Consider the following 24,591-nt stretch of genomic DNA (forward strand, 5'->3'; position numbering starts at 1 on the left):
GCAAGGACTGGAAGAAAGGTGATATGCATGCAGCACCTCTGGCTGGTGAATACGTTGCAGTGTCGGATGTCAAACATGGTGTAACAGAATAGCACAGAGGAAAATAACAAAGCAGCAACATTTTGGAATGGTTTCTGAAAAGCTAAATAGACTGGATTCCTTTGATTAGGAAAGGAAATCTCGAGGGAGAATTTGTGAAGAGTCTATGTAGACATACCGTAAAATGGAAGAGATGAGTTGGGAATAGTCACCATTTCTCATACTACATCAATTAGGGAGGAATCTGTGAAATTACAAAGCACCTGGTATATAGAAATAGATATATTTGTTTACATGGTTCCTGTTTAATCAAAGCAGACTTCCATACCATATTTGCATGTTAAAATTTTGTGTCTGTTCAGAAGATGACCAGAGAAAATTCAGACAAGAAATGTCCAGAAAGGATTATTAAACAATGATGGAGATGTAAACAGCAGTCCCTGAACTCCAGTTTGCCGGAAATAGTAAGCAAGCAATGAGGAAGGCTTCATTTGCTTGCTCCAGCCTTATAAGGTTTTTTTTAATTTTTTTTTTGCAAATATCTGCAGGAGACAGAATATGAAGCTAGATGCTTGCAGAGCTTAGCCACTGCTGTGCTCTGATGGACTGAAGGAACGGCACAGTAACAGCAAAATCAAGAACTGGAACATAGGAATACTTGTTCTACTCTAATCAGAGCTATGCAGATAACAGAGTATTTCAAGCCCAGCAAATTTTCCTACTATAGCAAAATTCTTGCCCAGTGAAACCAGGCATTTTTAGTGCAAGTTCTGGCTATCCCTATGAGGCAATGAGGGTGAGTTAAGCCATCAGAAATATATATTTACACATGGAAATTGTTAGCAATACTGCTCTTCTTTTCCCTAGGGACAGCTCCATTGCAACAGCCTTGGAAAAGACATGCACACACACAGAGAAACAATCAATAGATACACTTAGAAAGCCTGTTATACCACGTTGTGCTTTATGGATTTTGATAATATCAATCATAATTGAGTTAGATATAATCCATCTGACTTTCAGTATGCTGGGGTCAGCAGGGGACGCAATGCCTCACTTCACATCAATTACCACATATAGTAAGGTGGTGGTAAGCAATTCCATTTGATAGTTTGCAGCTATAAATAATTATATGGCAATAGCAGTAAAGTTGGCTCTTGGGCACAATACAGAATCATGAATTTTCATTTACTTATATCTCAGAAGCTGTTAGGTCTACCGGTTTGAAATGTGAACCCCTGATTAGGTATATGAGTTTTTATATTAATACAGTATATGCAGCTGGTAGATGCTTTTGAATGAACATTTTATGCTTTCTCTTATTCCATGAACATATTTTCATTACAAATACAACCACATGATACATAAGAACTGATTTGAAATTGCTGTGACAAAACTAACCTGGTCTCATGTTCCTTTAATATCATGTTCCATCTTTCCTTCAGTTTAGGATCTTTTCAATCCAAGTAAGGGTTTTTTTACATGCTGTGTAATAAATTCTCAGCAATTTGAAAACTGTGAGTAAAGCAGGTTTATTAATCAGAAGAGTAGTGCAGAAAGGTTGTAAAAAAATCAGATTTTTACTTCCTTGCTTTGAATGGATGCCTGTTCCTTCTTAGATGCTGTTATTTATGACATATTCTGTGTTTAAAAGTATCAGTCAACAGAGACAGAGTGGACATAGATAAAAATCAGATTAGGAATAAAGTAGAAGCATGGGAAGGAGTTTAATGGATTTAAATTTGAAAAATCAGAAAAAAAACCAACAAAACAGGCTGAGGACACCTAAGGAAGGCTGAATAAGCACAAAACTAGGATGACAATGAAGAGAACTGCAAGTCTAAAAGCATAAAACATACAGGGGTATCTCTATGGCCCATAAAAATACAATAGAAATCACCAAAAATTTTAAAAGCAACATGGAAGTGGGGGCTAGGAAGAGTGAAGATTCAAGATAGTCTGTAACTAGAAAGAAGTAATTTTCCTTAAAAACCCCCAGTCACTCACAGTCATTTTATAATCAAGCATTTTCTTAAAGGTGATGAGAGTTTTGGGAGGGGTCCACTCTTACATAAGTGACATGCATAAGAAATTAAATACCCTAATACAGTCATATGTTTTTATGCTTTTCTAGATTTGAACTGTGTGGAATTTTTGAGATATAAAGCTTTTATAGACTAAGAAGAAGAGAATCACAGCCTCCCAGTACTTGTCCACTGGCAACATAAATTCTTGACACTTAAAAATTCAACTTTGCAGTATCTAAGGGAGAGTTTCTTGTTGAAAAAATGCTGAGACACTCTGCAGAACTAACATGCTGCAATTCATTGATTCTTGTCTTATCAGAAGGTGGACGAAGCTATGAAAGAGAAACATATCTGGTCTGTAGTCTTTTGTAGACGCTCAACATATTTCTGGCAAGAAGGAACCAACCACGGCTAGAAGCTTTTGCCATATACCATAGTTCATCATGGATCACAGAATGGATATATGAGCAAGTTATGTTTTCTCCTAGAGATTTGTGTGGTGAAGCAGGGGCAAATCGACTGGTAAGCTTATTTTCAGCAGTGAGTGTGCCACAAGCAGGTGTTGCGGAGTACTCACAGGATGTTACTAGCAGTTTACAAAGATGCTGGGCTGGAGGTGCTGTGCAGGAAACAAGGCAGGGGAAATGGTGCTGGAGCAAGGACAGGAATCAAATCCAAGAGTACTGACATGGCTGCACAACACCAGGAGGGACTTAACAGTCAAGAGTAAAAAAAAAAGATGTCTTATTAGTAAGATGCTGCCATAGGATCTAGATTTTAGGAAAGAATCTTTCTCTTTCTTTCACCCTGACCTGCAGACCAGTTGTAAGAACTATTAGCACTTTGAACAGTAAGGTAAATAAAAACATGTTCAGTAACCTGAGAAAGAATTAGTCTAGGAAAAAAGTCCTATAACCAGAAGGAAGATCAAATGCATTAATGATGTCATAGATAATTGATCAAGAGTTAATGATTGAAAGGAAAGGCAGATTACATGTGCCAAAGGAATGCATAGTTGTCACTAATACTAGAGGACTCACTAAAAAATATTTGAATAAAGAAGGGAAGGTTTGCTGTATGATCAAGCAAGAACTGTATCCTTAATTATGATTTGATAAACTGGATCTAATTTAAGTAATGCCACTTATGTAAAAACTATGCATCTATGGCTTTGGGAGGCCCAGGTCACAGTCTGTAGAGCAGCGTCTTACTGATCAGAGAACTGGTATTTAGCAGCATGAATTGAACTGCAATCAAGGGAGAACTCTGAGCATTTTCTAAGGGGAGCAAATGGATAGTTTCCAATCTCATTACACAAAATATTTGTAGCAGTTTAAATTAGATTGGAAAAGATCCCAAATTATTTTAACATGAGATCTGTAGAAATAGAACTTTCTGAATATGTTTCATATTCATGTACAATGCCTGCACAAATGTAAAGGTTCTAGTAAAAGTTTTACTCCAAGTCTGCCTCTTCTAATTTTTTACATTGTAAAAGGAAGAAATATTTGAAAAGACACTGTAATAAAACAGGTAGTTATTTTGTGTAATTTTTTTTATTCTGTTCTTCCATTAATTATTCAGCCCTATAACATGCTGCAACACCTGTATGGGTTGTTGGGTTTTTTTCAGCAAACTACAATGCTTGCCAGAAAAATTGCTGCACATCTTGATAAGAAAGGAATATTGCCTTGTGTCAGAGGTCAGTTTCCTGATGCCACTGCTCAGAGCTAAGGAGTACAGCAAAAAGGAATAATCCCTATGCACTAAGTATTATTAAAGAATTTGGTGGCCTTACCATGAACCTGATGCACTGTGCATCATCCCACTTGGCTCTGTTCTCCCTGTAATTGTTATCAATCTGGTATTATATCCCAAAGCTGATAGTTCACAATGTTACCAGAAATTAATATTTTAACAACCACCTCCCATGCTACTGTACATTTTGTGTTTGTCTTGTGTTTTTCTTCTTCCTAACTCAATCACAGCCAATGGTCAATTTGCAGATCTGGCTACCCGGCCTGTTGCCATACCTCTGCATATTCATGAGGAAAATCTTTCCATATCCACATGGCAAACCTTTCAAACTGTCATAAGGAAGAAATAATCGCCTTTTTTAAAAAGTCTAACAAAGCCCACCAGAGCTGTGTTCTTTGTATAATAGTTAACATTGTCACTAGTAATCAATTTATTTTACTGGTAAAGACAGTATTCTCATGACAAGTCAAAGACCTTTGGAAACAGTACATCTGTGCCTGCTATTTAAGCACACACAGACACAAAGAAGCAGAATATATTAGAAACAAAAAATATGTCAGCTTGTATAATGGTCCCATTGTTTGCTCCACCAGAGAGGGATTGTGCCATAACATATGACGCTGAATGTGCTTTTCTTGTTCTCCAGCCTTCATAATAAAGTATTTGATGCAAATACTCTAATCACATGGAGAAGATGTGGATGCTAGTTGTCCTTTCACTGATATTCCTGCTGCTTCAAAAAATGTATTTTTATGAATATTAAAAAAAAAACACCACAAAAAACAACAAAGAGCAAATTGACTGAATTCTGCTTTATTGTGTTACTTTTAATAGTGGGTCCTTGATTCACACTTGGCTCAATATGAGCCACCTCTGTCAGACACTGAAGCTACATTACTGTAATGTTCAGTAAATGACACCTGTCTTGTGGCTTCTCCATTAGTCTGCTTTATTGTTTTGTATAAGACAAAAAATGCCAAGGAAAGGCACAGAAACTAGTATACACCCTATGCAAATAAATGAAATTACTCTGTATAACACTGTAACTGTATGAAGCCCTGGGCAGCATTTCTAATGGTTGGTGCCCACCATTTATAGAAAAAAAAAAAAAAGTGGGTTTCCAGAGGCATAATAAGAGGTGGGATAGGTAACTTCACTCATTTTAAACACTCCCCTGAGCAGAAGTCTAAGGTGCAACTTCAAATACACAGTGACCTTAAGTAACAAGGAGCACACTGACTCTTAATTAATGCTATGTGGACCCTAGAATTGTCGAGTGCTAAAACAGCTCATCCAGTTCAGTATTTCTGTTCCTACTCATTCTTTTATTAATGCTTGATAAAGAATGGGCAGCAACTGCCTACAAGAGAAGGAAAGAGCAGGTATAACTGTGGAGAGGACTATGGCTTGTGATAGCAGCCAGAGGCAGAAAGGAGTTGCAGGTCCAACTCAGCTACACTCTAGACACAGTGCCATTCTATGTTGACAGGCAACAAACTGCTTGGCAAGCCTGCCTCTTCCCTGGCTGTGCACATAGCTCTGTACTAACTGTCACATACTGCTTGAAAGCTGGTAATTTTTCTGTAATTGGAAAAAGGGGCCCTTCATGAAACAAACGGGACAGGGATGCATTCCTTTATCACAGCATACTTTGTTGCAATACAGCTACACAACACTTCTGCCAGAAGCAGTAGCCTCATTCCTAGTCCTACCCATTGTTGTATATCTCATGGAGTTTTGCAATCACCTCCTAGATTACAGGATAGTTTCCAGACTTCTGCTTTGTGAGACTTAAACATGTTCTTCCCAAATAATTTTGTAGAAGTATAATAGTTCTTTTCTGCCTGTCTGGAGTTGGTGTGCAAGGATATGGCAGGCAGATACTCTTCTGCTTTCCCTTCCTGGGCACTCATTAATTGGGCTATCACATGCATGTCTACATATGAGTATTGCATGCAGTTAAGAACCATATGGAGCTTAGAAAATCCATGGCTTTCATGTTATATTATCAAGTTTCGTACTTTTTTCCTTATGGAAACAAAGAAGGTCTCATGTGCGTGGAAGTCAGGTATTGCACCAAAATCAGCTTTAAACCAACACTAATTAAATTGAAAAGACTAAATACTGCCTGCTGCAGTATGCAGCCACTACACAGAAGTAAAATCAGAGATACCAATAAAAACCTGGTATTAGGCATCTAGGTCTGTGGAGCCATTAATGTCTGGCATGTTCAGAAGAAGCCTACAGTGGTTAGTATAATGGCTGAGGCTCCTCAGGACCCATTAACAACCTCAGCAGCCCTTCCCCCAGACACTGGACAACATAACAGAATTCCTACATCTCAAAAGCCCACTCTATAAACAGAGATGAAATCTGAATATTCAAACCTTTGGCCCTCCTGCTGAGCACAGCTGAGTCTGCTGCAGCTTAACTTCAAAGGCAAGAGAGCCATGAGAAAGGAAGTGAGGCCTTGCAGCACACCCTTGACTCAGCACTGGTGCCTGCCTGAGCTATGCGACTATTATGTGTGCACTGTTAAACTGTACTGTAATGTACCCAGCAGATCTTAAGTTTGGAAAAACAGACTCAACATTTGGCTATTCTCAAGTAGGGTCAAATGCACCTGATTATTACTTAACTGTTAATTTGCATTTCAAAAGGCCAAGCCAGCTCTGAATATATCACTGCTATATTATAACTTACTGGGGGTTAGATAATAATTTAGGCTACACAATCAGAGTAGTACACAAACTTTCCTCTGCTAATACAGAGGTTACTTTATGTTGGGACCAGATTGTCCAGGCCATGGAGCTTTTGAATCCTGGAGGATGTGGATGGGACTATACAGAGGACCAGTACCCACTCACATGCATCTGATATGTCCAGTGAAGCCAGGGCTCTAAGCTGATGCTCAAGAAGGATGGAAATTCTGATTCCTGGGGCACAGCAAAAGTCAGGCTCACACCACAACAGCCAAGACTCTGGTGACTTAAAAAACTCTTCAGGGATTTGGAGATCCAACTGCAGTTGCCTGTATTGCTCAATTCTGAGTTTACATCTTCTGTATGCCAACTATGTACTCAAAGCTGGAGCAGTCCAGAGGATGTCTACCAGTGATAGGTCCTCGTGACTGCACACTGTTCTTATTTCTCTACTCCCCATCCCATTCTGCACTGAAAACAATGCATCATCCCTCCAAAATATTTCCCAAAAGTGAATACTTGAGATTTAGACTGCAATAAAGTAATATGCTCTTCAAGGGAGTAGGACAAGATCATATCTTTGTCTTACTGTGGCTTCTGCTGATGCCTAGAGGCTGTGTCCAGTGTTTCCATTTAACATTCCATGGAAGTATCTTCAGTGAGACCTTAACAAACTCAAGCTCATGTTTTCTGAACAGGCATGAAGTAGCCTCGGACACTTCCTTTTAAAAGTCTGCAAAAGCAGTTGTAAGAGCAGTTTCTTTCTGCAGGAGTGACCAGGCAGCTCCCACTTAGGCAAGATACTGTGCAGAAAATTATTTAGCTGTTATTTAGGACTTACAACTCTTATCATGGTGATTGTTGACTTTTTTGCTACAACAATACACAGCTTGCAGTGTTTGAAATGAGCCGTGTAACTATAATGCAGCCAGATGGTAGCAATGCTGACATCCCTGGCAGAGCTATTGAAGTTGCCACATCTGAAGGTAAGATTGAATTACTTTTCTTCGTCCTTCAGAAACACCACCTGAACTGTAATCTGTTTGCTTGTGGTGGTGAATTTACTTGTTAGTTCTTTTATCTGTCATGGGAATGCACACATTTATCTTTGGGTCACTCATAATTTCTGCAGTCTCTCTGAGCTCTCAGACTGATCCCTGTTATTCCCTGTTAGCCAGCACTTTCTAATTATCTCTTCTGCAAAACACATTCTAAAACATAAAATTAGAAGAGAATTTGTGCAGTCTATGCCGAGGTATCTCAACATGCCCTTGTCAGGCTGCAATGGCCTCACTGCCTCTCACTGAGACTCTCTGAAGTCTAGACAGTAGCAATGTAAACGTGGGCTGATAACACATTGATAGATTCAATTTTTCACTATTAGTAAAAGCATTTTTATTAAGAAGATATGTTAAGAGTCGAAGAACATGCAGTGAGGCGAGCTGCAGTTGTGAAAGCCATCTTTACATTGAAAGAGGGTGCAGAAGTCTATCCTCATGGGTATCTTTAAAGAATGCAGATCTGGGATTAACTTTACTGGCCATTGTACATCATATGAATGTCATCAAAATCTCAGCATGTATCTGGCAGTAAAAATACCTGGTTCTTATTTAAAAAAAGGTGAGGTGATGATAATATTTTTCTACAGTTCAGCACATTGTTTAATTCATGGATCAGTGGTTAGAGGCTGGGAAGAGTAACAGAAATGTTAATTTTGGGCCCTGATTCTGAAAACTTTTAAATGTTAGTCTTAATTAAAAGAAGGACTTGAATGTCTAGCTGGCATACAGCTTTGACTCAGTATAACACAGTTACAACTGGAAATGGCACTGAAAATTCATATAATCAAGAAAGATTCCCTTGCAGAGATTATTTTAATGAAGCAACAGGTCAGAACTTCAAGATCTGCCACAAACAGACATACGTAACAAGAAGCCTTTGCTTTAGTACAAGTGAACGCATACCTGCAACTAAAGATCCTGGGCTGTGCCAAAGAAGACATACATCTGCTTTTTTTCCAATTACTGCTCAACTTACTTGTTTATTTATCCTACCAAGATTGAACACAAGAAACTGAGTGACAATCAAGAAGCTCTGTTCCTTTAACAACTCCAATAATTGCTATTCTAATGGAACCCCAAAAGCTCCGAATCAGAGAAAATCTTTACCTGTACCTGCTCTCATCTGTATCCTGAAAAGACTCTCTCTCATTGTGTCCACAGCATTTACTAAGACAGTAAGGAGGGAAGAAGGTGTCTGAAAAGATGTCCGTGAGATTGCTACTACATAATTTAGAGGGAACCCAAAGCAGCTTTACTTTTTGAGCTAAGTAGTTACATCATGGTTTTGAGATGATTAATTCAGTTATCCTATGCTCAGCCAGCCACTATTTGTGCAATGACAAATTAAATATTTATTCTAATCACCCTCTATAAAACAAATTTATTCTGAAGGTGCTGTTAGCATATTTACAAAACATGTATGATGTTAGCTCAGCTGATTAAAAATTGTAGTTAATTAGATTAGCAATTCATCACAGTTTTTACTAATTCAAGACATACTTAGTAATCCTAGCAGACAGGCAAAGATTGAATTCGTATGGAGAAAGAACATCCTGATCAAGCCCTTGAAGGAGTCCCATCATGTGAGAGATGGGACTTGTACTGATGAGAAAACTGTCCTGTCCTCTAAAGGTTTCTGTTACATTTAATGAGAAACTAGTCAAAGATGTTACTTTTCATAGATTCCTTCAAAAAATTAATCTTAGTTATGGCAGATTACAGGATAGGTAATGAGCACTAATGTAAATGCAGAATATGTGCAATTGATTTCTGCAGATGGCGTTACTTTCAAAGTACACAAAAATATGTTGTGAAACAGTTTAAAAAACTGTGAAATGTCCTTTCCTATGTTATTAAAAGGTGCCTCTATAGCCTTCTCTTGCTGTTTTTAGGGAGAAAATATTGCTCATTATTGACTTGTGACTTGGAATCACTTCTAAGTACAACCATCATTTTAGCTTAGCTGAAACTAATATTTGACTATTAAGCACATGTTTAATAGATTGAATGACCAATTCTTTCCATATCACAGATTTCAAGTTTTGATGAGGAGTACAAGTTGTATTGAAAATAAGGATAATTCCTTCTAGCATTATTTCCCATTTAAAAAGGAAAAAGGAATCTGACAATCAAAGTAAGCCTGTTATTCTCCTTGCTCTAATAAATGAAACTATTCTGATACAAAAAGATGAATTAATAACTCCTGTGTATCATTACCAAAGTGGAGACTGTCTATGGAAAAAAATAACCCTTTTCCATTTGGATTGTGCTGATAACATTTATTTTTTTCTTTCCATCTGGAAACCCTGTGGGTATCATGAGAATTGTAGCAAAGCTGATTGGGGTCATGTGTGAGGGCACTGGGATCAGAGCCAATGTCACGTCCAGCCTCCTGCAGCTTCAACAGCTCCCAGAGAGAGTGTAAGTACAAATCTGTGGCATATTGGGAAATGAGGGTGGTAACAACTGAGGTCAGTGGCTAGAGTGTTTCAAATAGTCTTGGGAGCTGTGATCAGTTCTTAACCTTCACAGATATATTGAATGGAGTTTCAATAAAGAATGGTGGTGTATCCTGCAGGAACAATGCTCTAAACCTATTGCTTTATGAAATTTGGGTACAATCATAGAAATACGTCAAACTTACAAATTGCATGTAGTGAGCCTTCTGTCTTCATGCAGCATAGAAGTTAGAGCAGCTCTTGCTTCTCATTTGTTTAATAGCATTGCTGAGAAGAAAATGAGAAGAAAATCAAATCAGTATTTTAAGTGTAACATAACAGTTTCCCAGTCCCCAAAGTCCTGCCAAAGAAAGGTAAAAGTTACAAATATCTCACAGTAGGAGTAACTGTGGGCTTCCCCATGCTACTTGTGCAATGTCTTCGTGAGACTGAAAATAATGTGAAGAATGTGCTTTCTACAATATATTTCATATCATATTAGTTGATTTACCTCATGAAATTGGATTTTGTACAGGAATTGTGGAACATAATCTCAATTTAGCAGAGAAGACTGATTCACAATTTAAATGTGCTGATCAAGGTCACACAGCAAATCGGTGAGAGCTGGGAGCCCCAGTCTCTGCTCTAGCTATGCATCCTACCTTTCCAAAAAAACTAGTACACAAACATTAGTAAAATATCTATAGAGACAATTGCAGTCATTGCCTTCAGACTGCAATACATCTTTACTGACATTAGCAGAGAACTTCAAGAAGCATGCAGAATCACCATTAAAAAACCTACAAGGAGAAAATAGTGCTGAGTAATAGATGCCATCTAAAATTGCCCCAAGAGCAGGAGTGCTATGCCACCCTTCAGTGCTTTTAACACAGAGCACTACGTGCGCTAAGCTACAGGTCAACAACCACTCGGGGACGTGCTAAAGATGTGTTGGCAGGCCCCTCTCTCTCATAAACTCAATGCTATAATTAGGGAGGAATGTAACTTCTGCAACAACAGCAGCCAGAGTATATTATACCCCTGACTTTTCCATACTGCAGTCCAGTAGGTGGAGCATGTACCCATTAAGTGGCAAAATCCAATCCTTCCCCACCTCAGCCTAAGGGTGTTCAGTGTCACCTGGCAGAAGGCTGGCTACCAGACAGCAGGAGCTAGGTGAGCAGAGGTGCCTGGATAAAGTGCCTAGGTAGGACTAGACCATGCAAATCCAAAGTTCCCTGCCTCCCAACAGGCCTTGCATCACCAAGCTTGGATCATTCTCCTTCTTGCTCAAACCTTACAAATCATGACAGGACAAAAGAAACAGAAGCCCTGCATTCATTTCTGCTCTCTGAGTACTGCTACCAGTGTAGCTGTGACACTCATGGAATTTGACCCTATGGATCTGTGAATCCTACCAGGCCTAGGAATGAGATACATTAAAGCACAAGAGATCAGCCAAGATGGTGGCTGTTGTAGCCATGAGAAACTGTCCTGTGTTCCGTTAGAATCTATGTAGATTTATAAGTGTGTGGGAGAAGGGAAGAGGAATCAGCATCTGTGCTTTGTTTAGCTCACCACCTCTACTTTTCAACTCCCAGAAAAAACAAATTATTGAATGGGCAGATCACTCTTGGGTCTCTCCCCAGATCAGCAGCATGAACATGTCTTCTAGTGGCAAGTCCAGTGCCCTATTACTCAAAGCCAGAGTGTTGTTATTCACATGCTGTAAGCTTGTAAACAACAGTAGCACCAGTAGACAACCTTCAGAAAAAGATCCTCTCAAACTAGCCTATTAAACTATTTCTGGACTTAAAATTGTGCCTTGACTGCAAAACCACATATAAATTTCATAAGTTGAAAAATTCCTTGCAATGTTTCAAGATTTCTTTTTAATAAATCAGTTTCCAATTCAAGTATTTACGGACCCACTGTTTTCACACACAAGGTGAAGACACCTGGCAAATAGATTATGCGATGTATAGTTTGTTCCCTGATTCCTAGCATGTAAAACTGGGTTCTAATGGGAGTATTACAGATTTAAAGACTGAGAATGAATATCTATACATTAATAGGTATCAGAGCAGTATTTATTCAGTGTGTTCATTTGCTAGATCCCATTTGATAAGTATGGCAAAATGTGAGAAATGACAAGGGTCAAAATATTTTTCACATGCATGAGTCAACCATCTAACCCCATCCCGCTAGGAAATGCAGTCAGTGCAAATGTGGAAATTCTATAAACTAGACCAGAAATACTGCTGCCAGATTTTACTAATTTTAGAACCAAGAAAGAATATTTGAACAAAAGATTGGCCAGTTTGGTAAAAGCTCCAGTTCTTCCAGTCCAAGTGGATTTAATAACAGTGATACAATAATGTATTAGGTATATTTCACCTGACAGCAAGCTTTTTACTTCAGTTGTTTCATTTGCTCTATTTATGAAATGCATCTTATAAAAGATCCTACTGCAGATTATGGAAAATGCCTGATTTGTTCTTCCAGGAAGCACAGTAGCTTCAAAGCTAACATTGATGAAAAAATTTGCATTTTTACAGCTTGTCGTATAGCCATGAAGTAGAGACTGAGCCCTCTGAGGGGAGAAGGTGCAAGTCAGTTTGCCTTTGAATGAAGCTTCACAGTCAAAATGTTGTAGATGTCCGCTATTAGAACCGATTAATCCGGTCAGGTGCTGCTGCCCACAGCACTGAGAAGGACACCGGGGTAATGTGGAGCTGTCAGAGACCTGCTGCAGTAGGAAGGTTCTGCACCATTCACTGGAGTCAAGCTACAAGAGGTGAGCACAGCCAAGCTTCTGGGTACCAGTTGCAACCCCTTCAATGAAGAAAGATCAGTACCCATACTGTTTAAATTGTCTATTACCACAGATGAAGCCTGCAAAATCCATTTATATCCAGGAGTTACAAATATACTAAGCTGTCACTGGGTTCTTTTGTACCTTTAAGTTGTCCTTTTCCATTCCAAGTCTTTTTTCCCCTCTCTGCTCTCTCCCACCTCCTGCTCCCTCTCCCCCAGTTAATACGTTGCATTTTATTTCATGCTGTGACACCATTAGTGGAACCTAATCTCCTTTCTACAGTAGCCTCTTAGTATTGGCTGGGGCCACTCATGAGGTCATAGGCTCACACAGCACTTATAAAAGTAAATGCCTTGTAGCTAATCAGGAAAAGGTAACACACCATCACCCTGCCTACAGCTTCCCAACACCCAGATTTCACTCATTTACAGTGAGAGAAACCCCAAGCTTAGTTTGTTTTTTTTTGTTTGTTTTACATGACAGAAGCCATAGCCCTTAAGTGACTAGGATAGAATGAGAAGGGAATAAACAATTAGACAGGGCTGCTGGAACAAATCCTCCTGTTTCATTTTTCTTCTTCACTTGTCTCAGCGGGAGTAGTTTTACCTCCTATTGACACCCATTGTGCTCTTGGCTGCTTGCTATGATGCAGCTGTTTTCTTAATGCCTATCAACCCTCTGCCTTTTCATGATACAAAGGTGACTTGTTAATACTAATGTTGAAACCTTAATAACAATGAGCCCCAGTTGTGATCAATGGTATTGCACCTTGGCAGGGAATGTACCAATGCTTATGGATTAATTTAAACGTCATCTGCACAAGTCTGCTGATATTCTATTTTAAAAATCTACACATAAGAAATATGCCTGCTCTATTAGATTAACATTTCTAACTCTACTGGGTGCAGTCATACATTATTATAGCTCTACTGTTTCCTGTGATACGTACTTACTCTCATATCTACCATTTTCTGTCTGCTCCAGAGACTACGTTTAAACAGAAACTCAGTTCTCCAAAGAAATCCTCAAATCCTAGTTCAGCTCAGTGCTCTTAAAAAGGTACTTCGATGCACCTGTTCTCCTAAGGTTCTTCCAAGGCAGTACAAACAGCCACATGATTCTCAATACCCTTTTTGTTTCATTATTAAAATCTTAGGCCAAACCAAATGTTATCACCAACTAAACACCAGCTGAATTCTCTCTGGACTTACTAAGCAGTATGATAATGTCATTTCAGAAATGACATTATCCATCAAAGCTGTATATGAATGGCCACACCTCAAAAGGCCACATGAAACAAAACATACAATTTTTAAAAGAGAAGAGAGAGGCCTTTCATTTCTTTAATGCATCATTACATGGATGTTGATCTAGTCACATCAGTAGATGTACATTAGTGCAAAGTGATGTTAGATTAAAAGCAGATCAGGAATAACAAAATTTAATAAAGATGCCCATACACATCACTGACACTAGTGTGCATAATCCATAGAGAAGTGCCATCTTCAGATGGGAAATGATCCCAGGAAAACTTCATTCCTCAAATATTCTTATTTCTTGGTCAGGGTATTCTAAGTCATTTCCTACTTAATCCACTCAACCAGAGACATGATCATTGGACTATGCAGGGATCAGTTTGCCCTAGAGAATAAAAGCTTTTAGTGTTCAAAGCATGAAAGCTGAATCATTCAGAAAGTGAGCTACGCTGCTATTGTAATTCTAAGTAGTAGAACTATGTAACACAGCTGCATTATGCTTTGAAAACTGTTTCCAGTATTCCAGTGTCATATATTCCTCCACTCCAGATCATTACACTCTTGCATGAAACTAATCAACATTACAAATTGGAAATAATCTAGCAAACACACTATTTCTCATTATAAAATTACTAGGTTCCGTTACACTGTTTTAAAAATCTACACAGGGATTAGCTGGAATTTTGACAAGTCACAACTGCAAAAGCAGGAATAGCTTCTAACGCCTAATTTAGAAGCCTTCAGATTTTGTACCTCTGTATTGTGAACAATAGAGTCTTTTTCGGACTTTTGGTTTGTGCTAGGACTCTGAGTCACCAAATATTTTATGGTATTCAATGAACTAGAGTATGAGTCATTCCTCAGCTTTCAAGTATTTTTGGAATTGTGTTATTTTGCTTCAAATTGCAGAAATATCAACTAGCAGGAAGTGATAAAAAATGCAGCATTGTAGATTTAATAAAATCATGTGATGAATCAGAGCATATACACATCAGCATAAAAAATGAATTTAAGCAAGAATTAGGTCTACAAAGGAAACAAGGGATTCAACAATGAATTGTTAGAGAGTTATTGTATTGTGAACAGGATCAATTTTACTGGAGCTAGTTATGGTTGCCAAAAAGTTCTTGCTGTTCGTGCTCACAATACTTATTTCCATACTCTGCTGCAGTTTACCAGCTCTACAGTGTTCTGCAGACATGCAAGATTTTTACGAGCACTAACTGATTAAGAGCTTGATTGTAGGATCATCAGATACCATATAAAGTGCATGATCCAAAGCAATTTCCCCTGGTGAAGTTAGTGAAGAAAAAAATCTCGTTGAAAAGTCAGTCCTACAACAGTCTAGGATACAGAAAACTATTCCTAGTGTTAAGGAGTGATTGTTTCTAGATTTATATAAGGATTTTGTTCCATTTTTTGGTTTGGTTTAAATAGTGCCTAAAGCCACTATCTATCATAAATAATGGCTTCAGTATAAGGACCATCAGCACCACTAGAAGAGAGGGAAAATAAACAAAGCTTTATAGAAGGCACATGAAGAGCAACGAGAGAGATCAGAGCTCACAACCTTGTGTTTATGACGATCATCCAATGCACTTTCACACAGGTTCAAACTAAATGACATTTAGTCACAGTTCTCTTGAGCAGAGACCAGTTTTGGCTTTCTAGCAAGGCTGAACTAAAGCTATTTGGTTTGGAGAAATAATGGGAAGGATTGTGTCAAAATCTGGAAGTTTTTCCTCTATTGAGAGCCAAAGTTCTTGTGTCACAAGACTTTGCCTAAAAGAGAAAGTTTTCTTAGATGCATGACTGTGTTGACACTATTATTCTTGCTTGAGAGTGGCTTTTCATGGCTTTTTTGAACTCCCTTACTAAGCAGTATAAACTAAGTCAAATAAGAATGGGCTCATGGGGCTTCTTTGGATGGAACCAACAAATTTACACTTTAGTGAATTCTGAACAAGCCTGAACAAAGGATATGCACTCTCTAATGTGATACTATGAAAAAGAAAGTAACTTATATCCAGCCTGTCACAAATTATTTTAATACCCTTTCCTGCCTGAGGAAGAGTGTCATGCAAGTGATGGACCCCTCTTTCCATACAGTTAGGTGTCTACTGCACAGAGAATAACAACCTGGTGAACCCAGAATTCATGAAACTGGTCATTCAGCTCCTTAGAAGACAGGTATTATTAGCACTAGCAATGCATCTTTTATAACATATTTATTCAGAATATTGTGATTTGTTAGAGTAAAAGAAATGTTTTCTATTGAATGTTTAGAATAGGTCCTCAGTTCAAATGAGAGGAAGAGGGCTAGGAGTAAGCTCTAAGCTGTCCATGGAAGGTGTTCAGTGCACTGACCCATTCAAAGCAGAAAGTCTCTGTGTCATCATTGGTCTGATATGGTGGTACATCACAGAATGTAAATGAGATTTATTTGTAAGTAAATGGTAACGTGGCAATCGTTATACAAACTACCTTTTTTTTTTTTTCATGAAAAAATGTTATAAGAACTCTAATTGTCTTGACAGAAAAATTTTCTTGAGGGAAAAAAGTTTCCCACACAGCTTCAGTATTATTGCATTTAACTGATGGAAAAAAAAACACTGAAGAAAAGCTTTTGTCTGTCAGTAGAAAATCTGCAAGAGTAAGATTATTGCTTGGACTTCAAACTCATTCCTGTCATGCATGAGTGACAGGTGCCAGTTGCAGTAGTTTTCTATTCTCATTCCTGGAAAATTTGAATTGTGCTCCTCCGAAGAAAGAGCTGGCTGCCCACCCACATTCACAGCTACAATAAGTAGGACTTCTACAAACTTCCTTACCATAGTTCTTCTTTGGAGGTAAATTCTCCCATTTCAAGTTTTAGAAAAATGGCTACTTAAAAATTAAGTGGCTAACAATAAAAGGGGGAGGGAGGGTACTGTTTGTCCTGCTACCTTATCAAAGGACAGCATGAGTTAAATAGTTTTTCATAAAAAGGTTTACCAAGAAAAGAAAGAAAAAAAAAAAAAGTACTATGTATTCCTTAAAGCCTAAGGATAAATCTGTTGCTAACATTTTGGAATAAAGGCTGCCCTTATCTTTGCTGACATTTTTTCCCTAAGCAGATCTAACAAAATATTTTCTATATTGTAACAGTGTTTGTCTCAGTCAGTCTAGTATATCATGTAATCATATCATCCAAGCTTGTTTCAGGTATGGGTTACTTTTCCGTTAATTATATTCCAAGCACACGTATACATATCAGAGCTGTTGGGATGTCTATTTCTATTAGTTTAACAAGCCCTGGTATTAATGAGATTGCTCTATAATTGAACCTTTTCATGGGTCCCTTGGTGATGAAATTATGCTAATTTGAATTTGCAACCACAAGGCATCCATCATACTTGATCAAACAGTAAACATCAACAGTGATATGCTAGGAGTGTAAATGTGCCGTTAATTATTACGTAAATGAACAAGCCACATTATTTCATCTTTATATTTGTGCAATTTAATAAAATGGGTGAAGACAGAGTTTATCAGACTTCCACTATGTGGCAGCATGGTCCACTTAACAAGAGCACGAGCTTTTAAATACACTCCTAGTTTGAGCCCTGAGAGTGTGTAAGAGAGTGGATGTATTTCCTCTGCTCTGAGTCACTGCTGTGAGAAACAATGACACTGATCAGTTACATACCTTTAAAAGAGAAAAGCAACCATTTCCCCACTGCTGTAAGTGTTTGCTTCTAAAGCATGTGTGGTTTGTGGATCACCAAGGGTTTTTAGTAAGGAACATATATCTCAGAGTATCTGCTGTGGGATGACTTATAATAACCTCAAAAAAATGTTTATAAACTGAAGCACATAAGAGCTTATGTAGCTACACTTGCAAAAACAGGTGGATTTGCAGAATGCCTGTGCTCTTGCAGGCATCCCTACCCACCTAGCCTCACACAATACTAAAGAAATAAAAATATCAGGCCACTTTTGATTAATAATATGAGGAGGAAGGGAATTGTCATAGTGCAGGCATAGAAATTGTGCTTTTTGACCATGTTTTTTATTAGGGAAGCTGTACCTTACAAACATTCAAGGAAGTACTACATTTCAATGCTAGTTGGTGCTAATGTTACTTTAACACCTACAGAGGTGAACAAAATATAAAAGACGACTTATTTTGTTTGGAAGCATTTTAGTTTGACAAATCCCAACCCCGGTAGTTATCTGGTGATCAGAGTATCCCTCCACAATTATTCTGCTGAAGGGAAAATAGCTTATCAGAGATCTCATGAATATTATGAGCAAGGTAGGTACTTGACTGATGTGAAATATATCGGTGCCAGATGTCAGGAACCAATTCTAAAAACCAAGATCATTTTCTCTTTTTGAATATATGTACTGATGTGTATAAAATAGAGCATGGTGTGGTGATGATATTAATTCTGGTTTTTAATTCAGTTGACTCATGCTCTACTTCCACCTTTTTAATATTTAACACAACTATTTTAACCATATTTGTGGAAAAAAGACATTCTGTAAGCCATCAAGCTACACATTCAATTAATACAAAAATACAGGGATAAATATTCTGCCTTTTCACTATCCATTCCACAGAAGCAGCACATAATTCAATAAAGCAGTATTCAAAAACATATTCAAAAATTTTCAGATATAGTTCAAACTAAGTTCCCTGGATTCAAGCAGAACTGGGGCAATGCAACATATAAGACAAGTTGTTCACTCCAAGCGGATTCTCCTGCTGCTAAAATAAGGATGAATGTCCTTGTGACCGGGCCTGTTCCAGTATATTTATGTTACCTCTATAAGCAAGTGAGCTAGAAAACCTCAGGTTGATTTAACAAATAAACACCATAAAAATTGTTGTTGGGTCAGTTTAGTAGATTTCTAAAAACATTGTTGTTGCGTTTCTACTCTTAATATACTTATTTGAAAACACTTCCACTTTAAAACTTAAGTCCCAACTCTTTTATATAGAAAATAACATAGAAACAAGATGAAAGAGAGCTCTCTGCCGCTCTGAGCTCCTAGGCTTATCATGTGTTTATTCACATCCTGTTAATGACACTGCATTCCTGAGATAGTTTGCCCCAACTTTCCTTTATTAAAATTGGATTATTTAGAGATGTATACCAGTCATGGTCAGTTTCATAATACAGAAACAGCATACCAAGAAGTACAAAAGCATATTCAGTCTTGCAATTTCTTTCCTTTGCAACACCTGTCAGTGAAAGCACACAGGACTGCTTGTGCAGCACTCCTCCCCAGAAAGTGCTGTGTTCTGTTGCTGTTTACTTAAGCTAAACAGCACAGTATTTAACAAAGGTATCAGAATGTGGCTGAAGGTGAGGAAGCAGCACTCCTTCTGCACACAGAAACATGTAGCAGGGATTTACCCAGACATTCTTTTTCTACAAGAATTACCATTGGATGTAGTCACCTCAAATTATGCTGATTGTGAAAGGAATGAAAAGAGTTTCTCTTAGGAGTCTCATTGACACCTTACAAGTCAGGCATCGGACCCAATTCAGACCTTATTTACACTCTCAGCAGCAGGACTTCCTCCAGTTTCAAGCAAGACTAGTGTCAGGCACTTTAATTTTAAGAGATTGTTTAAATTTTTCCTTTTTCATGTTTTTGACGGCATTGCCTAATGCTGTGGTTTCCCTTAGAAATGTTTTTGTAACTGTCTCCTGCTGAATCAGCAGCCTCTAATGCTGATTGTAGTCATGCCAGCTAGACCAGGTTAACTCTGTTCTGTGCAACCATCTTTGATTCTTAAACCATACAGAGAAATGCTGTGATTCAAAAAGATAAGGAATCAAATGTCAAAGGCCTTGAAAATCAGGGGTATTTGAAGGAGAAGGGTATCTACACCCAGAAAAAAAAAACCCAACAGTAAACAGAAAACCTTCTCAAGTTTGTGTGAGTGTATGGATTTGCCCATATAAAGGCTTTAAATTGCATTTGTATGACCTGCTGGCTGAGGGACACTGGCACCTGCAATGGCAGGCACTGTTCCTAGATACTTCCAGGTGCCTCCCTGAGTCTGCATAGGCTTACAGTGAAATCACTGGGCCTTCAAAGAGACAGTTCTTTCCCCACTAGCAAGGTAATGGCACAATTACCCTAGCAAAAATGGTACTGAGGCATTTAGAAAATCTGCCCTGCAGGAGTGACTCCACACAACAAGCCTTTGCCTTTAGATCCCTTTTCAACTCTTGCTCACAAATGCATAGTCTTAAATTTGCAGTCTTAATGAAACATTTTGATCACCTGCACAAGATAGGCCAGATGCTGTATGAGAAAGTCCTCAGCTTGGGTTGAGCTAGGACATTTTTAAAAATTCACATTCTGCTCTCAATGTTTTCAGTGTTAGACAGCCCCTCTAGTCAGTGCTCACTGTGTCCCTTTTGGAAACCTGCATTTTGTATCACTTGAGCTTGTATAATTTCACATTCTAGTTACTGACTGATTTTTATTTATTTATATATTGAAGATTCCTTTATTAATGCAGATACATAAAATAATTATCTAGATTTCTACTAGGTAAATTATAGTAGCAATAATTTATCACAAGTATCATATGATACAAAAGCATGGGGGAGCTTTCTCAAAGACAGATATTTACTGAACATTTGTACCATTATTTATAATTATAACCAGATAGCACAGTCAAATCAGCCACTAAGGTAATTTTCTTCTTTGCATTTTAAAAATAAAAACTTCAAACTGTTCTTTCAGTTCCTAGTTTATAGTAGTCTACAGAAATCTATCCTTCCTTCAGTTTTTACTTCCGTATAGAAGGCCTTTCCTACATATCTCTATATATCTTTTGGTAATTATTTTTACCTTCTCTCCAAACAGCAGCAACAAACCACACCTAAAATCCTGTTGCTTCCTTGCCCATGATTTTTAAATACTTAATAGAAGAGTTCAAGCATTCTCAACCAATAAATTTTTTTAAATAAAAACATAAAACCTTTACCTAATTTACATCTTTATTATTATAATTATTGTTATTTGTGGACACCATGCAAGTTTCTAATCTTGAGAATATATTAATTTTGACTGCATATTCTAGCTAGGTGCCTGGCTATCCTCTTTATAGAAGTCACTTATCACAAGATTTGTCTGCAATAATACCAATCTTTTTCCACGTGAGACCACACATTTCCAAAACACAAATGACAGTGAATAAAGTAAAGCCACTAAGGTAAAAGTAGACTCTGTTCCTCTTCCGTTTTCTTCTTCAGACTTTCCTAAGTAAGTCATTATTTGCTATTTTCATTTCCCAGTCATGGAAGACTTCCTGCTAGGGCTCAGTAGCAACTCTCATCAAATTTCTTATTAGCAAGCAATCACAATCCTTAATTGTTTATTAGAAATTTAAAATTGTTACTTATCTCTATATTCAATATTGCATAATAATAATGTATATACAATACTTAATCCATTTCCCTGCTGACAAGTATATTACTTTAAATGTAATTTAAGAATGACCGTATAACAAGATATTGCTTGTTTCAAGTATATTTCTGTCTAAAAATTTCTCTTGTGTGAAGGATATCCCTCTATACTTTTAAAATCAATATAGTCCTGATCCTTTTTTGGCTGGGAGTTCCCAAACTGACCAACCAAGCAAGCAATCCCAAAATACAACTAGAAAAGGCCAGCACTGAGTTTGAAAGCCAACTAAGGTTAAGTAATTAGTGCAGATTTTCTATAATTCAGAAACTCTAATTCTGACACTTCATGGCCAAAATTCAGATCTTTTCAGTATTCTGGTTTTAAATAAATTATCTCATAAAGCTCAAGATGGACATCAGATGAATTGTGTACAGATTTGAAGCTTTCAAGTCAATTTATGAAAATTATACTCCATGTGAAAAATTAACAGACAATCCAATTTTTTTTTTATTTTCCAGACAATCACAAAGTCATGAGTGTTAGTTGGAAAGATACACTGAAGGTCAGTTAGTCCAACCTTCCTCTCAGGCAAGGACTGCTGTTACCACAAGTAAAGTTGTGTCTTTGTGACCCTTGAAAACCTGCAGATTGATTGCAAAACACAAAATCGTGTGAGTAACCTGTTCCAATTGCGTAGCCACGTCTAGAACATCATTATCTACAATAATATAACTTGGGATTTGAAACAACAGATTTCAAAGATCCATAAATGTAAGAGGTTTTCAGGTGGTCTTGAAAGCCAGATGTCTGCCTTATTTACATAGGGATAGGTAAATATGACAGTTACAGTGATCACAAGAATCTGGTCTGTCTCAACCTACAATATTAACTTCTCTCACAGTCCATATAACCTTTTCAGGTAACTTCAGATGCATGTAACTTCTAATTCATCAGCTGAAAGTTAAAAATAAGGTATTGCTGGTGCCACAAGAGCAAAGGTATCAGTGCATGGTGTTGCACTACAGAGTAATAATAAGCTGAACTTTCAAATAATTCCAAAACTCCTGAAGCAGACTCACTTTTGCACCCTTCCTAATATCTTGTGCCTGTCAATACCTGTCACCGATCTTCATCTGGATGAATACTTCTCAATCAGTACAACTGAGGTAAATGAAGTGCCTGTGGTTATACATGTGCATTAAATAAGTATGCACGCTCAAAATAACTAAGGGATGGAAGAATTGCCCAACCAGAATAAAGTACAGAAATGGAAATCTTACATGTAGGGCTGATGTCATTGTTTCAGTGATATCCCAGGGGAAAATGTTCTAAAATTCTAGCTGAAAGCTTCAGAAGGCAGTCTCTCAGAGAACGTAAACATGTCTGTATACACGTATGTAATTGTGTGTGCTCATACGGCACTTTTTTTCCAATTGTAACTACAGAAATAAAGTTGTTTTCTCAGCCATAATAACATTGCTATAACTGCAACAGGATTCCTATCAGGAATCAAACAATGTAGTTAGAATGGGTCAGATGTGTTATCATTACTGTAGATGACAGCAATTATAAAACACAAGACTGAAATGGCTTGCCCAGAGGTACGAACTCAATGCTGCCCCCACGTTTTTTTCGGCACCTCCCTTTGAAGGGTAAGGAAAGACAGGTTATTACCCTCAGATAAGGGTAGTATAGACATCATGGCATAGAACTGATGGTTACAAGCTAGAATTAAATGAGTAGCTACCTAACTGTTATGATACAGAGTTCAGCACTGTGTCAGGCAACTAAGAAAACCATGGGCCTAAAGAGCTTTGCACATAAAAGTGGAAAACTGTAACTGGAAATAAAACTGAACAGGAACTACCTGAAGATCACACAAAATGCACACAACACAGCAGAGCAATCGAAAATGGCCAGTCAAAACCTTGGCACTTACAAAATGTTACCACAGCACCTGAAGAGTCTGGAGGCTGCCAAATTCAGGCATGCTCCAAAAAGAAGTTTTAAAGTCCAAACCCTTGAACTTAGTTATAGGAAGTGGGTGGGTGGCAGAGAGGTAGAGTGAGCTGAAAGGAACACAGGGGCCTTGCAGAAAGAGGAAGAAATGGCTTTAAAACTGGACCTGGGTGTTTGAAAGCAGCTTAGTGTTCACAAAGTATCAGGTGGCTTTGGAGTGGGACTGGAATAAGTCCCACTTAGTCCCACTATAAGTAGTGGGGATTGAGTAACTCCAGGAGAGACTGAGGTTGCTACAGGCCAGCCTTCTGCCCCAGCAGAACACTCTAAATAGATTTCAGACTGGAATCATCCTTCGGACTGGTACAAATACAGCTACCCTCTTCCCACATTGGATCATGTACTTAATGCTCCAATTAGCATGACTCCTACTAAGCAGTAGAGTCTGCAGTTTTCAACTACACAGCACAGGGTTTTTTTGCACTAATAACTGTTTTCAGTTACATTTAGACTACCTGGCAAAAAGCTGCCACTGAACAACTTCTTATGGGTACTTAAATTCTATTTCATCCCTTTTTTAAGGCACCTACTCCCTTCTCCAGAACCCCTGGTGAAAAAAGTAATCTGTAGACCAAGCTGCTCCTAATCAGTTACATGTTGAAAACTGATTCTGTTATGTTTATTCCTTGACCTCTCCACTAATTTTGTTTGCCTTCCTGGATGCATCCAAGGTTTTAAAACTTTAACTGAATTCATTTAATGAGACTTCTTATACTGTAAAATGCTCCATGGTCATAGGTTGACTAAGGCCAGTGCTAGCTATTGCCCTGCAGAAAGATGATACGGATGTGCAGATGGGGTCACATGCCAGGGAAAATGGTTAATGTTGAGAAGGTATCAGCTAGTTCCTGGCTCTCTTCTTTGAAAGAAAACAGGTTTAGTAAATAAATAATCAGGTAGCTTTAGAGATTACTTCATTTCATACTTTCTTCATCTTGTAAGTTTTCGTTTACACCTTCCTTTCCTTGCTCTAAAGGTGCCAGACTTCTTTAATTTCACACAAGTAAGACTATAGCTCCACATAAAGTTCAGATTCAAATCTGCAAAGCTCAGG

At 37.9% G+C, this 24,591-nt stretch overlaps 2 long non-coding RNA genes across 2 annotated transcripts in view; one reads left to right on the forward strand and one right to left on the reverse strand.

Annotated features, from left to right (window-relative positions):
- LOC127389432 (uncharacterized) overlaps positions 1 to 24,591 on the reverse strand; it is a 79,510-nt gene that overhangs the window by 25,696 nt on the left and 29,223 nt on the right. The window contains exon 3 of the long non-coding RNA XR_007890633.1: positions 10,232 to 10,313. This is a non-coding gene — a long non-coding RNA (uncharacterized LOC127389432). The remainder of the gene's footprint in view (positions 1 to 10,231; positions 10,314 to 24,591) is intronic.
- On the forward strand, positions 9,921 to 22,139 carry LOC127389434 (uncharacterized). The gene is made up of 3 exons (XR_007890635.1): positions 9,921 to 10,008; positions 12,584 to 12,822; positions 22,037 to 22,139. It is a non-coding gene; the product is annotated as an uncharacterized LOC127389434 (long non-coding RNA).

This window comes from Apus apus, chromosome 11 (assembly GCF_020740795.1).
Source record: "Apus apus isolate bApuApu2 chromosome 11, bApuApu2.pri.cur, whole genome shotgun sequence".
Taxonomy (NCBI): domain Eukaryota; kingdom Metazoa; phylum Chordata; class Aves; order Apodiformes; family Apodidae; genus Apus; species Apus apus.